Raw genomic sequence first — 16,270 nt, 5'->3', positions numbered from 1 at the left:
TGGGCAGAGGAAAAGATAGGAGCATATTCTAGGAACATGGGTTATTTTAATTATGGTAGCATGAATTATTTTGTCTATGAAGCTAACTGCCAAATTTTGAAATGGAATTCAGTCAGACTTTGGCTACTTATATATAGCTTTATGGATTTCGTTACTGGTTTTCTGGTGATTTCCCTCTACAAGTTGAACGGTCTTTAGAATTTTCAAATTGTATTCACTGAGTGCCAAGACCGATGGGGGGAGGTTTATAGTTCTGTAATTTGTTTTCATCAATAAATATTGGAATTAATTTGGGTGGACGTAAGGATAAATTGATTGCTGTTTCCCTTTCAAAGCTGGAATCCCAGAATGCATTCCAGCCTCCACCTGTTAAGAGACTTGTGACACCAACGGTAAACCGTCAACCGATGCGTTATACGCGGTATTCTGAACCATCACCGACTTCAACTACTCAGTCCAGCAAAATTTGCCAGAGAGTAGACACAAAGTACCAAGTGAGTACATTTTTGAGTCTTTATGTGCCTGTTTTTTTTTCCAGTCTTGGAATGTTTCTCAAACCAATTGTTATCCTATCTTTGCAAAAAGTACTGATAGTATGTTTGAGGCGAGCTTTAAGGCAGTGGGAACCATTGTGAAATAGATTGAGCTTTTATGGATTTAATTCTGTTTTTGGAACACTCAGTGTCTTGTGGTTGTTTTCACGATGTCATGATGTGCTATTGAGTCATCCTGTTCTCAGTGAAAGAATATTAAAAGACAGAAATGTTTTCCTTTTATATTCTCATGTACACAAAGCTGTCACTGATGAAACATGCTCGTGTTGTGTGTAAACTATTCCAGGTGAGCTATGTGCTCCAAGTGAGAGTTCTGACAATGTGCTGAGTTATCGGTTTTGATTGCTTTGGAGTAGATGGAGTCTGATAAATTTTCCATAAAATTAAATGGGCATCTCTTTCTGCGAAAACATCTGTGTTTCCAGTATCGGTCTGAGTGTACAAATGACCACGTGTTAAGTGTGTGGGCTTTTTAGGCTGGAAATCAAAGTGGACAGTAATACTGGTTGCTTATTGCTTTTAACTCTTTCAATCTCTGTATTGTTTAGCCAGCACAATCTCCATTTGGTAAAGTTCTAAAATGAATGTAGCAGCAACTGCTTAGTTTTTAGGGGGGTAGAGTTTTTTTTTTTCTTGTTTGTTGATAAATGATAGAAAACAGAAAAGTATGTCCCTTTTACGGGGCTGGTAAACACAAGTTTTGATGAAAACTCTCACCCCCACACACACAATTTTTGTCATTTTGTTTAAAATAATTACTTTCTTTGTTAGAGGATTTGACAAATTTGATTTAGTGTTCTATCAGTTTGTCCTCAATGCTGAGTGAAGCAGTGATGCTTACTTTAGCCCCAAAATTTAACTGAACTGTACCCACAATGCTGAATTAGGGAACAACGTTAAGTAGGTGAGGTGTATTCAGTGCTATAAAATTAAAAATAAATAAATAAAATAAAAACCACAAAAAACCACATGAAGTGGTTGTTGGTACTTTGTGTATTCTGTACATATTCAGCTAAGTCTTGAACTAAACTTAACTTGCAGGGGATGAGAGAGAAGACTCTGCCTGCAGAACAGCGAGCAGAACCATCTGAAAGGTATGACATCTATTAATTTAAAACTTACTTGAAGGAAGAAAGAAATCTCCTTTTTCAGTCCGGTCTGCACCTGAAAGGTGATGACAGTTCTCAGTAAAAGGAATGGGAAATCCAATGAAAATTTTGTATTTTGAGGCAGCTGCAAAGTCTGGATTGTGTTTGAAGATCAATATAACTTTGAGAAAATTGTTGTTTTTATGAAAGGAAGGAAGATGAGCAAGAATAAAACTACTGATACACCACTTTTTATCCCAAGTTTATCTTCTGAGTAGGATACGAAGATGGGAAACGAGGCACGTTATAATGCTGTATCCACAGAAAGGATCTTTGCTATTGGAGGCCTTATTTTTTCCTTCTACAGGAAATATGGCTCATTTTGTAGTTTAACTAAATCTGTAGCGTTACAAATTTTGCTTTGACAGATATTTCATGGTTTATAACTCAGTTTACTTATAACAAAATAATTTGTCCCTCCTAATGTTCCCTAGGGGAAAAGCTATTAGTTTTAGCTATTTAATTGCTTGCAGTTTGAAAGCTCTGTCCTAATGGGATGATTCTTTCTGAAGTATTCTTTAGAAGGTGAAGTAGGGGAAGTGAGTTACAGTTCAGGAGGATGTTTATTGATGTGTTTTTTTCTTTATTTTTTAAGCAAAAACATGGAGGAAGGTTTATGATTTATTATTCTTTTTTTTAATACTCCTTTCATGATGAAGTTAATTGTCTGCTTTGAGTTCACATGAAGACCATGTGTTCTTTAGAATCATTTGAGGCCAAATGCTAACTCATCTCTAAAATAAAAAAAATCCAGCAGAATTAATTGAATTTCTTCTTGAGGAGACTGCTTTGTGTTACACTGCTTTCTTGGTTTAGGTCAAATGAGTTATCCTCCAGATAATATTGATGGCTTTTCCTTCTGGGCAAATGGTGTTTTGGGTAATAATGCTTGAGTTAAGAGACTTTGCACTCGGTTTTTAGGGGGTCGCTCTTTTCAAAGAACAGTAGCAGGGAATTTTGTTGACTCTATGCTCATCTGCCAAGCAATTCTTAGGTGACCATGGGCATTCTTTGGCTTGCAGAAAGAACTCAACACTTTGTTTTGGCATCTAAAAGTTGGACTTCACAACAACCACCTTTTTAGGGGTGGAAGCGACTGGCTTTAAGGTTCTGGTACAGGTGCAATCAGGTGCTGGGCTGTAATTATGTTTTTTTCAAACTGTTCTAAATTGTCTTTGCTAGAACTCCTTTCTACTTCTCCATTTAGGAAGGAGATACAGAAAACTCACACTGCTTTTGATTTCGTTCACAAAGTTTATTGCAGTGCCCTACCTTTTGTTTGTAGAGTAGGTAGTGGTGGTAGTGTTTTTTGTGATGCTGGTCTCTGTTGGGTGCCATGTTCTGGAGCAGGAGCACCACACTGATCTGCTGGCAAGAGTCCCTTTGGACAGTTGAGTTGGAATACTCAGTAAATCTCTGGCCCACCAATGCTATATATCTATGTGTGTGTGTGTGTGTGTATATATATATTTTATATCCTGAGTCCAATTGTAGATTAGACTTGCTTGAAGGCTGACAACTGTCTTTGCCCCCTTGAAGCTCACAGGTGTTAACAGAAAGAGGAATATGGGCTGTTACGGGCAAGCGATAGTTGTCTGAATGAAGATCTGTTTTGATGTAAGACTTTTTTCAGAATTCTAATGGATTGACAGTTTGGATTAGAGAAAAGTCTGAGCATATGCCTTAGGGATCTGTCTTCCTCTATGCAGTTACAGTGCTAAGCAGGCTGTTGTCAAGTATTTGACAAGTTTAGACCAGTTCTCCTCCTCAGTATTGTGGGAGTTTGACCTGGTGTCTTCCAGTGCGATCTAACGCACTTTTGTACTGACTGACTGATTGGCTGCAAGATAAGCTTTGATGTCACAGTTTTTCCAGGCATACTTCATTTTCTTGCCATAGTACTTTTGTTAGAGTTATTCCCTATTCCACTTCTGGTTTGGGTTATTTTTTCCCCATTTGCTCTTGGATTAGGATATCTTTCTGGTTTTGAGCTAGGCTTTTTTAAGTACCAGAAAAATGCCTTTGTATGCCTTACAAAAGGGATCTGTATTCATGTCTGAAAAGACCTCTGGAATGTTGGCATACCCAAACACCTCTGCTGTTCCTGCTGATGGCCACATGAAAGCCAGAGCTGCTTCTGAAGCTTAGGCCATATTACCTTGCCACACAAGTCTAAGGCGTCCCTATTCTATCAGAGCTGTTGGCAGTGTTTCCCATGTGTATGTGTGCATATGTGCACTCTTTCTGTATTTTTGTGAGCTGTTCTTTTATATCCCTGCAAAAGATACACGTGCATCGCAGAATCAGAGAACCAGTCCTATTTAAAGGAAGCACTGGAAAATAACAATCTAAATCAGCTCTTCTATTTCAGGTCTTCTGGCTTAGTCATTGTTCCCGTGTGAACGGTGCACTTATGTATGTCCTTTTCATTGCTGCTGTTAATAAAGTTTTTCCTGTTTAGAACATCAAGTATTTACCAGCGTTTAGCAACTTGTGAGACAGCTTTAGTTTTTTTCTGATCAGCAGGTTTCAATTCTAGGACTAATAACAGCTCTAATATCTTGAAAAAAAAATTTGGCTGGTAATTTTTTTTTCTCTTTTTTCCCCCAACTTCTGTACTGTCGTGTGCTAGCAATGTGACCAGCTACAAATTCAGTACTGCTGCGTCCAATGGTCTGTCTTCAGGAGTGAGTAGCGGAGGCGGCAAAATGAGAAGGGAAAGAGGAATACACTATTTAACAAGAGCTGTACAAGAACAGGTAAGTGACTCTTAAGTTAATTGCTGTCACTGAGCTTACTGAAGTAACTAGCTAAGTGTGTCAGTTTTATTGCATCATAGTAAATTATAACAATACCGCTTTATTTTTGCATTGTTTTTGTTTTCTTGTGGGTTTCAGAGCAGGCTCCAATTGATTTCCTGTGTTTGAATACCTGAACTTTGCTTATGTAATTTTGAAATTTTTAATTCTGTTACCTTGGAGATTCTTCAAACTATAACATTTCTCGTTAGCAATTGAATGAATGAGTCCTAAGAAGAGAAGTAATGTTTTGGTGAAGGTTTGTATAGTTTTTCTACAGGAATGATACTTGAAACGAGTGCCAAGTATAAAAAGAAAAAAAAAGCTTAATTTTTGGTTTCATATTTAAGTCATACAGAAAGATACAGGCCAAGAGTGTGAAAAAGAGTAGTAGAAGAGAGCATTGTGCATGTCTGCTAACGATGACTCAGTTTTTGATACTCACCAAACTCATTGTGAGAGAGTTTTTTTCTCATTTTAATAGGAAAAATCTATTCCATAAAACTATGACCATGAATATTCAGATTATTTTTTCTTTTATTGGATGTCATATAAGCTGCCTGTAAGTTAATTTAAGTATTTACGTTAACATTAAGTATTTAATTAATATTAAGTTAATATTAAGTATTTAAGTTAATTTAAGTTTCAAATCATTAAATGGGACTTCCAGATGATGCAATATAAAGAAATCATAAACACTGTTGTTTATTCCTGTAACGCAAATAAAATAATGGTCCAAATATCAAAAGTTCCATAAACTTTTCAAATCAAAACTGTGAAACAGATGTAAGCTACAGGATGCACTGAATATCAGTAGTACCAACTTACATCCCTGCCTAGTCATTTCTAAGTAGATCATGATAGTACTGTATAAATTTCGGTCAGATTTTCTATGCCATTTAAAACATAACTCATCCAATCTTAGTAATCGAATAAAGTAAGTGGCAGGGATGAAAATTGAAGTTGTTAAGAGGCTCTCTTCTGATTTTTATATTTGCATCCTGATACATGGTATAGACTGTATTTACCAGAACACAATCTTCAGTGCTGCTAGTCTGACTTTCTTTGGTGCTTTTTGTGTTTAGTTTGGTTGTTGAACCTACCTGCTTCTTTAAACATTACCTTTTTCCACGTTCACTGCTGTAGTGACTTTAGAAACTTTGGCAGCTATCCTGCCTAATTTTGCAAGAGGAACACTTTCTCACTTGTCTTGAGAGTGTACTCTTAATTGAAGCCATGCGAGGGTAGTTAGAAAGGATAATGCTTCTCCAGAGCTTTGATGACTAAAGTATAGAAAAGAAAGAAAAAAAATGTGATCTGTGCGTCTCTGTTCTGCACAGGTTTTGAGTTAACTTTCAGTGTTCTTGCTGTACAGTTGTTGAATAGAGTATAATGTGGAAGCAGGCCTGCCATAAATTAAAATGACGTGGTAGACAGAGGTGGGGAGATCGGGATTTCTTCTGGAAACTTGCTTTCTCTTAATTTGTATGGATTTTTGTTCTATTTAATTTTGTTAATAAATTGGGTGGGATGGGGCGAGAAAGTAGTATGTCTTGTATAAGAAAAATTAAAATTTGCAACTTTAGGAAGTGGAGGAACCAGTGCTACCGAACATACCCCTACCCATCAGTGCTGCATCGCTGCCTCAGTTCAATTCTAGTTTCGTTGGTAGTAGCGCTGTCTCAGCGTCACCGAGCGCTGTTTCAACAGCAGCAATGAGCACGGCAACTCCAGCAGCTGCGACGGGCATGGCAAATCCATCAGAGGTGGAGGGCATGACAGATCCATCAGAGGTGGAGGGCATGACAGATCCATCAGAGGTGGAGGACTTGACAGATCTATCAGAGGAGGAGGTGGAGGACATGATATATACAACGGCGACGTCGGGCATAACGTGTTCAACAGTGCCCTCAGGCTTGACATATCCAATAATGGCGATGGGCATGCCATATCTACTGATGACAAAGGACATATCAAGGTCAACAGCGGCAACGACAAGCGTGGCAAATTCGACGGAGGCGGCAGGCATGGCAGATGCAGCAGTGACGGCGGCGGGCAAGGTAAATCTTTATGCTATATATAATGTTTACAATGAGTATACTGCTTTATTGCGAGTTGACTTTTTCTGTGGTGCTTATGAAACTAACAAATATTAGTTTCTACGCAGCTGAATGAATTGGGGTTGTATGCCAGTTTGGGGAAAAAGGCATAAATGTTTTGATTCTGCTTCTCTCAGTCTTAGAGCCTGCCAACTCCCATTTAACGTGATTGTATAACTGCTTCAAATGCTGTGGAAGTCTGCGGGGGAAGGGGGGTGTGGACTTTATGCCACGTTATTTATAGTGGTTTTGGCAGGGGTAGAGTTAATTTTCTTCGTAGTAGATGATGCTAGATGATGCTGTGTTGCAGATTTGTGAGCAAAACAGTGTTGGTAAGGCACTGGTGTTTTAGCTGTTGCTGAGCAGTGCTTACACAGTGACAAGTCCTTTTCTGTGTCTCACGCTGCCCTGCCAGCGAGGAGGTCGGGGATGCACAAGAGGCTGGGAGGGCACTCAGCCAGGACAGCGGAGCCCAGAGGACCGAAGGGATATTCCACACCATTTAGCATCGTGCTCAGCAATAAATGCTGGGGGAAAGAAGGGGAAGGAGTGGGGAGTATGTACAGGGTTATGGCATTTGTCTTTCCAGGTAGCCATTACATGCGATGAGTCATTAATGCTACCTCAAATTTAACAACTTTACTTCTTTACTTCCGGTTCTTTTCCCTGTTCCACTTGGAGGGAGTGAGCGAGTAGCTGTGTGGTGCTTAGTTGCCTGCAATGGTTAAACCACAACTTTATTTAAGTTATTAAATTAGAGGTAACGTGATCATATAAGCCTCACATAGAATGAGCCTAGGGTGCAATAATTGGCATATTATTGCAATAAAATAAACATTAATCTGTTCCAGAGCACTTGAAATATTTTTTGTACGGTTTGAAGTAGATAGCTGCTTTAACATGTTGAGGTGTTTGCTGAAGTTCTTGGAGTATCATTGGGCTGAGTTTGCCGTTCTTCAGCTTCCTGGCTTGCTTTTCCGTGCATTTAGACCTAAGTAGCATCTCCAGCTTTTCCTCTCAGTTTCTGGAATTTGGTTTTGAAGATATTGTCCTATACCCACTTGGAAACTTCCCTGTGTTTTATTATTACTTTTATCTGCAAAATAACTCAAACATCAGGTTTTTCGACGTCACTGCGGGACTTCTGTTGGGTAGTGAATTCAGGTAGTTGTTGCTCTTAAATATAAACCTTTAATTCTTTTGAAAATACAGATACAACCAACAAGTACTGTTAGCAGTCCTGAGTTCGCGTTTTCATCTCCAGTTGTGAAATCTACTGAGGCAGAAGTGCTACCTACGTCTTCTGTAAGTAAAATAATAAAGGAGCTTGACTTTTTTTCTTAGGCATTTAGTAGGCTGTTGCAGAACACTAAAGCAGAATCTGCCTTGATGGAGAAAAGTATGTAGGCTTCTGGCTTATAATTTGTCATTCAGCATGCGTGCTACAAATGTGAAGAGCAGCTTTCAGATTTGGTTTTGTGTGTGCATTCGATTGAAGTTCCTGTGGCTTGAGAATCTGAAAAACCTCTCTTGTTCATAGCAGATTGGGTTTACATTTAGTGTTCCCGTTGTAAAATCGGCAGAACTTTCTGGACCCAGTGGTACTCCAGTGACGCCCTTTCTTACCCTAGGTAACTGAAACTTTAGCACTTCAGATCTGAAGTGCTGATTTTCCTTTTTTTCTTTATTAAATCTTCAATCTGTCCTGTCTGCGCATGCTAGCAATTCCAGGCAGTGTTGGACTTCTGCAGTATTTTTCCAGTGACAGATCTGCTTTTATAATTTTTGTTTTGTTTTGTTGCTTTTTGTTTTGCTTGTAATCATAAAGCATTGCAAAGTAAGTAGAATTTGTGAAGATTCTTATGTGAGAAGCATGAAAGCTGGAAATTCTTGTTTCTAACAAAAGTGAGTATAATCTGCTCTAACTAGGTCACATTGTGAAAGCTGTTTTTGTTTTCTTTTGTTTCAAAAGACACCACCACCTCAACCAACATCAACACACAGAAAGAGGAGGTCAAAGATTTTGCTGGTGGTCCCTTCACCACTGCCCACGTATTAAAGGAAGGAAGCGTCTTAGACATTCTAAAAAATCCTGGTGAGATAATGAACTCCTTTTAAAAAGATGCTGCAAAAAATACGCATTTTTTATTAAAAAAAAACAACACACGACTTATGGTTAATAGAGTATCTGCTATAAATATGAATGTAGGAGAGCATTACATTAAGCGCTGCGTTTGTTAGGGTGCATCTGCCCCCTTCTATTCTAAGTGGTGTTTGTTGCTAGAAGTAAAACTGCAAGATGAAAAGCAGATGGGTTGCATCTCCTTTACGTGTTAGGATGTAATTGTAAATGAGGTACTAAGAGAATTAGCCAGATAATCGGTGTTTCATTTTAAGTAAATACAATTTGTGGAATTGAAAAGGAAATGTTTGTAAAACTCAACACTCCTGTCCCACCTTCAGCCCAGGTGAAGAAAGAATAGGAAAGAGCTTCAGTTCCAAATACATGGCGAAAGCTGCGAATCTTTGGGCCTTAGCTTACAATGGCTCCTGTGGATTAAAATTTAAACTGCAAACAGAAGTGGAGTGTTTTACGTTAAAAACCCTTTTCTGAATTTTGTTTTTAAGCAATTGCAATTGTTTTCAACAGTTTCATAAAGTGTGTCTGTGGAAAAGATATCTTCTAAGAAAAAGGGCTTTATTGAATTTGATCTTCTCCCAAAAGTCTTCTTCTAACTTACATACTTGTTAAGAAGGCAGCACATTTCTCTACTGGAAAGAGCTAAGTGAGAGAAAATACATTGTGCATTTTGTTTAAGGGAAGACTTCTGAGTGAAGTGACATTCACTTTCTTTATCGGTTTAAAAGAAGCAGAATCTAAATCCACATTGTTCAAAGACTTCATTTTTGACTAAAAAAAAACCAACAAACAAACCACAAAACAACTATGTTCAAGGTAGATTTACAAGCAACTTGAGCTGCTGTTTAAGATGCATTTCCTTTAGTCTTTCTGTATTAGTAGCTTGTCTTTTCTGTTAAAATTGCCACCTTTTAAATAAGGAGTTGTCCTGTGTCCGATGCATTTTGAAAAAGATTATAGAAAATAAGACAGTTGTTCAATTGTCTTGAGTTTTTATTATTTAATTAATATTCAGCATCTGTGGGAAAATACCGTTTGGATTGCTGCTCCGAGTACAAACTTCTGTACAGTTACTGGAGTAGATTTGAGTCATCTGCTACGGAAGGAGGAGCTTTAGAAATTTGATTCGATTGGGCATCACGTCTTAATCAAATTGTATTATTTCCATTCCACGTTGGACTGTCAGATTTCAGTCAGCTACTGTCTGTTTGTACTTGTATCGACCAGTGAAAATGTTGATTTAAAGCTTGCTTGGAAACAAAGAGTTAAATGAAGCTTTAACGAAATGTTCTGTTGTGACCCAGTGCAGCAGATGAAATTTCATCCGTTTAGATAAGATTTCTGGGGACTTCCTGTTGCGCTCGGTCTGAATGTCTAGTTGTAACCATTGGCACCTGAGTTGAAATTTTTGCCCTCTAGTAAAGTCACTTAGTTACATGTAGTGAGGTGCTGCGCTAACAGGAAGACTTTTTTTTCTTGCTTCCTAGACTTTGGATTGTTGAAAACACGCTCTTCTACGTCTGCACAACCTACAACAAGCACAGTGGTTTATACTAGGCCTGCAATAACAACTTTTTCTGCAGGTAAAGAGACTTCTAAACAAGCATCGTACTGGCAATCTGATACATGTGACCCTTTTCTGCAAAACAAAGACATAAAGGACAAATGTGTAACTTGTCAAGCTACTAAAGCCTCAACAGTTGAGAGTATGAAACAGACAGTAAGTTCAAGTCAATGCGACACCTCAAAGCCAGCAGCGCCCCCAGCAGGGATGCTGGGCTTTGGAGACAAATTCAAAACAGTACCTGGAACGTGGGATTGCGATACATGTCTTGTCCAAAACAAACCGGAAGCTACAAAATGTATAGCATGTGAGACACCAAAACCTGGAACGGGAGTAATGCCTGCTCTGACATGACCAGTGGTCACAGACAGCTCGGTGACAGTGACATCCTCCTCGAGCAGCACTGACACAACAGCCACTCTGGGCTTTGGAGACAAATTTAAGAAGGCGAAAGGCTCTTGGGACTGTGGAATATGCCTTGTACCAAATAAGACGGAAGATAACAAATGTGTAGCCTGTCAGTCTGAGAAACCAGGTATGGTCCTTTTTTTCCTGTTGTTTCCATCCTAGCCTCTGTGAATCTTGTACAGAATAAAAGTACGTTGCATATATGGAATATTTTAAGCAACACGATTCCCAGGTACGGTTGATGGGTTAGCGGCTGTCTGCAGGATTGGTTTACAGGCACTTCAGAGGTCTCAGCCCAGGTTGCAGCCTGTCGCATAAATTGAACTGATTGTGAAATGTATTAGTACGGAGCTGGATCAATGCAGATACCCCCGGCTTTGCAGCTGGTGAGGGAAGATGGCTGAAGTGAGTGACTTAATTTAAAAACAACATAGTGATTTTTCACTGGCGAAAATGAGAACTCCATAGAAAGAGTTAAAAATGACTGCGTTTTTCTCTTTCAAAAAATAAGTAAAAAAAATTACAGAATGTGTCCAAAATGCCTCTACTCACCGTTTGTATGTAATTGAGGGGAGATGTGAAGCCAGATTTCAAGACAGTGTAGTCTTAACTAGTCTTAAGCTAAAGCAGAGAGATGCCTATGAAGGTCAGTGGTAGGCTTCAAGAAAGCGAGTGACCCGCTGGGTAACTTCTTCAGGGCAGTACTGGGTTGTTTCCCATTGTGTGTGACCGTAATTGATTTTGAGCGTGGTTGTATTGTTTTTAAAATACGATTCTAATTTTAACTTTGACTATAAATGTCATTTAACATGCCATTACGTCGAAAAACACCTGTGCAAATATATCGTGGAAGAAACAAATTAAGATGGACTAGACCGGGCTTTTGTATTCATCCTGTGCGGTAAGACTGAAATTTCATGAGGTAAGATAATGGATTTCAGACAGAGTTGATTCTCTTGGACTTCCAACCTCTGAGCGGTCAGTCGGCATCTTTGTCTGAGGCTCTTGCCATTGCAAGGAGGAATTTTGGAAATGAGGGGTTTACTGTGACCATGGTGCAGTGAATTGCACGGTTATGTTGCACTTGTCAAGAGGAAGAGCGATGCAAGTAATACTAGGATAAAAGTTTTCTGCGTGTGCTGTGGAAGGGAAGAGCCATTCTTGTCTTTCCGGTTTTGAATTAGAAGCGTTATCTTCTGCTTCTCTCTTAAAAGGCACCTTTTTTTTAAAAGGCACCTGTCAGGCCTCTTTATGGAGGTTACACTGTCGTCAACAGCAGCAGAAGCTTGTGTGCTGAACAGAGTTGTGTGCTGTTTGGAAGCTTTGAGTTCCACTCTGGTTTTTTTGTTTGTTTCTTTGTTTCTTTGTGGGTTTTTGGTGGCTTTTATTTTTTTCAGGGGCGGGGGGGGGGGAATTTCGGAGTAGTTTTGAACATTTCTGTGGGATTTGACAAATCAAATTTAAAAGTTAATGTTCATTTTATAGTTCATGTTTAAACAGGATGGTTAACTGTCTTGTTTGTCTCACAGAGGGTCCAACACCTGTGACCAGTAGCAGTGCATCTGCATTTTCTGCTCCTTCTGGAGAATTTCTGGATTTAGACAAATTCAAGAAGCCTGAAGGAAGCTGGGATTGGGAGACCTGCTTGGTTCAAAACAAAGCAGAGGCCACGAAGTGTGTAGCCTGTGAAAGTGCAAAGCCAAGCACCAAAGCAGAGCTCAAAGGTAATACTTAATGATTAAAACGAGGATGCATATTCTGTGATTTATTTTTTGGTTTGCTCTGATTTTTTTTATTTTCTTACCTGTTAAGCACAATTATTTTTTCCTTTGAGGTGTGGCAAAATTATTCGTTTTTCCTGTAGGAATATTGCCTAGATAACATCTGTTTCCACACTTTTCCCCAAGAATAAGTTTATCCTTTTTAGAGAAAAGCTTTCATTAATGACGTGCTTGTTCTTTACATGCCCTACACGTTGTTCATTTGGAGTTCAGACTAAAAACATGATCTTTCAAAGAAGTTCGTATACTTTTTAAAGCCAGGTGGTGGGCAGAAAACACAATTGTGAAAAGTTTTATGTAGAGAGGAAGCATGGGGTTTTCTTGTTTGTTTTACTGTTTGGTTGGTTGTTTGTTAAACAGTTTTGACTGGAAAGATCAGGACTAGAATGTAGTTCAAACCTTCACGTACTGCAGATACACCGTGGGTTACGGACTTGACATTCACTTATTTCTGCAGGTTTTGGTACTGCGACTGCGTCCACAAAATGCTGCCTTGCCATCATTTACATTCGGTGTTCACTCAGAGTGTTCAGGTGCAGAGTCTGCAGCTGCCTCACAGTTTATTTTGGGAAGGACAGAAGAGAAGCAGGATTCTGTCACTACTGCTGCTCCGTTAGTGTTTGGAAAGAAAGCTGACACTGAAGAGTCAAAGACACAGCCTATCTTTTCAGTTGGGAAGTCCGAGCGTACAAAAGAAGAGAGCACAGCAAAACCTATGTTCAACTTCAGTTTCGTTAAACCATCAGAGAAGGAACCTGAGCAAGCAAAGCCAGCTTTTTCATTTGGGGTCCAAACCAGTACTTCAGGTAAACAGTGTATCTTTTGTCTTCACTTGTGCGCTTATGTCCATCAAGTAAGACCTCTGAAACCATACTAGAAAAAATCTGCGGGATTTGATATGTTCATGTACTAGAGCTTTAGAAAAAGTTTAATTCCTATATGCAGCATGTCTTCTGTCCTGGTTATTGATACGTACGCAATTAGTAGCAATCCCTTTTTTGATCTCAACACTAGGTTTAGACAAAAAATTGCGACACCTTAAGGAACCTGTCCTGCATCTCATACAAGCACAGAAGTTGCAGTGTCTCAATGCTAGCAGTACAGTTGGTGGTAAAATCTTTAGTAGGGTGAAATAGAGGCCTCACACTTTTCAGAGAAAAAAAGAGATTATTCCCACGTACTTGCAACTATGCTGCAGAGTGTACTGCTGTTACTCTAGTGCTACAAAGGTCCAAAAATCACTGAACAGTTATTAGCCAGTTTTGTATTCCTTTAATTTGTTGAAAGACTGCAGTAGAGGATTGAAGTTTTTATTGAGGATCACTGTGTGGAAAAATTCTGATTGTTAAATGTCATTTGTATGACTTAAGAACCGCGTTTTGGAGTACAGAATTCAGTATTAATTCCAGAAGGGGTAAGGGGAAGGACATTAGCTAGTAATCCCGAACAAAAGCAGTGTATAGAGCTATACTGATTTTAATCGCAGTATTCTTACAGTTGGTCTGTTACTGAACAGATATGTTTTGGGGAGATATGGTGGCCAGGGAGGCGTGTGTGTTTGTGTGCTTCCTCTTCTAGTTAAGGTTCTGGGGTTTGGTTTAGTCAGGAAAATTCGATGAGGCACCTTGTGTAAAAGGAAATGTTAACCAGCATTTTTCAACACGGTGTAGTCCCTTAAAAGTGTCATAGATGAAAAGAGGCCATAAACGCTGGGGGAAAAAGTTAGTGGGAAACTGAGAGCAGGATCACATTCAGTAGTGAGAGAGCAGCAGCCTAGGGAAAGCTGATGAATGACTGTAACAGATAGTTCTATTTTAAGTGTAAAACAACACTCAGTACTTTATAATGGTGGTCTTACCAGAGGGTTCTTCTCCATGGCTCCTAAAAGCACGTCTTGAAGGCATTCGAGTGCAGTGAACTTAAGCTGTAAGAGTTGGGCTGGTAAGCTTGGCCTGATTTGAAGCTGTAGGCACGGGGCTATAATTTCTGAACAGGCTACAAAAGAAACTGTACCACTGTGCTTTTCAGTGCTCCGTTTAGCAAAGCCATCAAATTGTTGCAGGCAATTGATGTTGTTCTTCTAAGAGCACCTGAAAGATATTTTTGTTTGAAGAGTTCAGAGGTACCGGTTAATACTGGTTCAGATAATTACAGCCAGCTCTTGGTGTTTGTGACCAATAAAGTTTGTGGCTCCAAAAGGAGTGGGTTAGTGCTAACTGATTAACTGCTGTATATGCAGAAATATGGAATCTGATTACTTACGCAGAGAGCACTTAAAATGTATTGTTTTGCTGGCTCTCAGTGAGTTGCATCTTAATGCTACCAAGGAATAAGCTTTTTGCTTCTGGCCCAAGTTTTTTAATTTGGTGAAAGCCTTTTCTGTGCACGTGCACATGCCAGAGAGGTTGCTTAAGTAATAGAAGCTATAGTAGCTGCTATCTTCTGTTTTTTGTAGAAGACAGAAATTGAATTCATTAGCTTTGTAACTGTTATGCATACCAGAATTGGTTTTCTCCCTTTTGAAAATAGTAGAGGGTATGCCTATGTCAGATTTGGTGAGCAAGGTGATCAGATGAGGGCACTGCAAGACTGCCAGAACGCACCAGGCCTGGGGGGAAAAGGAATCCGGCTGAGCATAGGAATTTCTAAAAGGTAACCAAGGAGTTGTGCATTGATACAGTTATTCTAAATAATCAGATTCTTGTAGCTCTGCCTTTGGAAAGTCTGTGGCCCTTGCTGTAGTGGCTGTACACAGGATGCAGTCTACAAAACCAGAAATGCAGAAGTCCAGTGTTTTGACTCCCTGGATTCATCAACCTGCTTCAGGATGGCTGGGGGAATCCAACTGTTAAGTCTAGCCAGACAGCGCAACTTGGGCTTAGCTGCCATTGCAACCAGCCTTCTTTCTCAACAGTAGCAAAGCTGAATGCATTGGTAAATATTTTCAGGTTTGGGCCTGCATAAGGTAGAAGGGACAACAAGTGGTTTTATATGCTAGGGAGTTCTTGTTCTTAGAGCTTTCCCTCTAGTTTGAGAGAAGCACATAACTAGTTTTACAGTGGGTTGACAGGAAAGAAATGGGGGGGAAAAATGGGAACGCAGGGAGAAAGCCAAAGGCGTTATTACTAGAACAGGTTTAGAATGCTATTCTTTGCTTTTCATGAGCTTAGGGCAATGGGGAGTTTAAAGCTTAGCACTTCCTGAGAGGGTTTCTTACTCTACCGGCTCAGTTCTATCACTTATTTAAGGCAATTCAGGTCTCTGAACGGTTAAAGAATTGATACCAAATTTGATGAACTTTGATCCAGGATACTGACAAAACAGGACTTCATATAAACAATTTCAGTATGTTCGTGAGGTTAGCTTGTGTGTTCTGTTAAATAGTAAAAAATGACACTTCTGTTTCTGTTTACCTAGCATAATTCTGCAAATGTTGCCTCCTTCTGCTTTAGAATGGAAATGCTCTTCTCCAAGAGAGCACTGTCCAAACTTCTTTGCCAAATTTTTTTGATTAAATTAATATCGTTTTATTTTGAAAACAAGAATAAGCCACAAACATGTTTTCTTGCTTCGGCTATCCAGAAGAACGTCAACAGTATTTTCAGATTTTCCTTCCCTACACAACTGTATGTAGGAAGAGTGCAGTTGGAAGCAGAAGACCTAAGATGATGTATCTTCTGTTTGTTTACTACAGTAACAAGACAATGGATTACCTCTTTATTAGAACTTGTGTAGCTTTGCAGTATTGAAACAAATGTAGGTATTAAAATACACATCA

General features: G+C 39.2%; 1 protein-coding gene and 1 pseudogene across 2 annotated transcripts in view; both read left to right on the top strand.

The window, feature by feature from the left end:
• The window catches only part of NUP153 (nucleoporin 153), an 85,654-nt gene that overhangs the window by 16,870 nt on the left and 52,514 nt on the right, over positions 1 to 16,270 (top strand). The window lies entirely within an intron of this gene.
• LOC136789856 (nuclear pore complex protein Nup153-like) lies at positions 408 to 13,128 on the top strand (annotated as a pseudogene).

This window comes from Anser cygnoides, chromosome 2 (genome assembly GCF_040182565.1).
Source record: "Anser cygnoides isolate HZ-2024a breed goose chromosome 2, Taihu_goose_T2T_genome, whole genome shotgun sequence".
Classification (NCBI taxonomy): Eukaryota; Metazoa; Chordata; class Aves; order Anseriformes; family Anatidae; genus Anser; species Anser cygnoides.
The sequence above is the reverse complement of the archived record's forward strand: the minus strand, read 5'-3'. Positions and strand labels throughout refer to the sequence as shown.